Genomic DNA, 2,445 nt, shown 5'->3' on the forward strand with positions numbered 1-2,445 from the left:
GCCAAATTTGTAATCTACTGCCTAACATTTTTCATTTGGTTACTTGGACCCAAATTTTAATACTATATTCGTTTTCTGGTCTCCAATACCTTTCATTTGATACTCTTATTGTGCCCACCGGAACAATTTTTGGATATGGGTGGGGTCCGCCTCCACCCGAAATCTAAACTTTATATAGCCTATGTTTGTGTATGGTCTCAGACGAATATTTCGAGTAGTTACAAACAGAATGTCGAAATTAGTATACCCCCATCCTATGGTGGAGGGTATAAAAGCATATTCGTATTCTTCTCTCCAATACCTTTCATTTCATACATTAATTGTCGCGATCGGTCCACTTTTGATTTTGAGTTGTGTTTTTGGCACAAGCCAACATGCGAAAATTTCGAGACAATCGGTTCTGCCGTTTTTCAGTCTATACGGAACCAACAAACCAAATCCCATATATCCATGATTGGCTAATGTGACATGAATTGACATGAATTTGTATGCCAGATTCGTTATCTACTCCCGCATGCTTTTTATTAGATACCCATATTGTCTTTACCGGTACACTTTTGATTTTGGGTGGTGTTTTTGGGGTAACGGTGGAGGGTTCGCCCCTTTCCGTTATCAATAAATTATAAAGCCTATTCCTACTTCCTGACCATATTCGTAATCTGCTCCCGAATACCATTCATTTGAGTCCCATATGGTCATGATCGTCAAATAAACCTATTATAAGGGGTTTTGGGGCCGGGGCGGCCTCCGATGTACTTGGATCCAACTTTAATTAAGAAATTCGTACTCCACTCTGGAATACCTTTCATTTGAATCCCATATTGTCCCGATCGGTTCACTTTAAGGGGGAGGGTCCGCCCCCTTCCCGATATCAAAAAATTATATAGCCTATGTTTCCTTCCAGACCAACCTACACAATCTGTAAAAATTCCAAGGTTATTGGTTCAGCCGTTTTTGAGTCTAAACGGAACAAACAAACAACCTCTAGAAGCTTAAGAAGTCAAGACCCAAGATCGGTTTATATGGCAGCTATATCAGGTTATCGACCGATTTGAACCATACTTGGCACAGTTGTTGGATATCATAACAAAACACGTCGTGCAAAATTTCATTCCAATCGTATAAGAATTGCGCACTCTAGAGGCTCAAGAAGTCAAGACCCAAGATCGGTTATATGACAGCTATATCAGGTTATGGTCCGATTTGAACCATACTTCGCACAGTTGTTGGATATCATAACAAAACACGTCGTGCAAAATTTCATTCCAATCGGATAAGAATTGCGCACTCTAGAGGCTCAAGAAGTCAAGACCCAAGATCGGTTTATATGGCAGCTATATCAGGTTATGGACCGATTTGAACCATACTTGGCAAAGTTGTTGGATATCATAACAAAATACGTCGTGCAAAATTTCATTCCAATCGGATAAGAATTGCGCACGCTAGAGGCTCAAGAAGCCAAGACCCAAGATCGGTTTATATGGCAGCTATATCAGGTTATGGACCGATTTGAACCATACTTGGCAAAGTTGTTGGATATCATAACAAAACACGTCGTGCAAAATTTCATCCCAATCGGATAAGAATTGCGCACTCTAGAGGCTCAAGAAGTCAAGACCCAAGATCGGTTTATATGGCAGCTATATCAAAACATGGACCGATATGGCCCATTTACAATACCAACCGACCTACACTAATAAGAAGTATTTGTGCAAAATTTCAAGCGGCTAGCTTTACTCCTTCGGAAGTTAGCGTGCTTTCGACAGACAGACGGACGGACGGACGGACAGACGGACGGACATGGCTTGATCGACATAAAATTTCACGACGATCAAGAATATATATACTTTATAGGTTCTCAGACGAATATTTCGAGTAGTTACAATCAGAATGACGAAATTAGTATACCCCCATCTTATGGTGGAGGGTATAAAAATACATATGACTATTTTTGATCGACTTGACATTTTAAGTCGATTTAGCCATGTCGGTCCGTCCATTTGTTGAAAGCACGCAAACTTTCGAAGGGATAAAGCAAGGCGCATGAAATTTTGCACAAATACTTCCTTTAAGTGTAGGTTGGTTGGGATTTTAAATGGGTCATATTGGTCTATATTTTTGATATAGCTGCCATATAAACCAATTTTGGATCTTAACCTGTTGAGCCCCTAAACGCTGCAATTCTTATCCGATTTATCTCAAATTTTTTATAAGATATTTTGTTTTGACTTCCAACATCTGTGCTATGTATGGTTCAAGCCGGTTTAAAACTCGATATAACTCCCATATAAACCGATCTTCTAATTTGAGCCTAAACATTATTTTAACGACTTGTCCTATGACCACACATACTCCTCCACAAATGTGCCAAATATGGTCTGAATGGGTCTATAACCTGATATAGCTGCCACATGAACCGATTTCCCATTTTCAATTCTTAAGCCA

Source organism: Stomoxys calcitrans, chromosome 1, assembly GCF_963082655.1.
Source record: "Stomoxys calcitrans chromosome 1, idStoCalc2.1, whole genome shotgun sequence".
Taxonomy (NCBI): Eukaryota; Metazoa; Arthropoda; class Insecta; order Diptera; family Muscidae; genus Stomoxys; species Stomoxys calcitrans.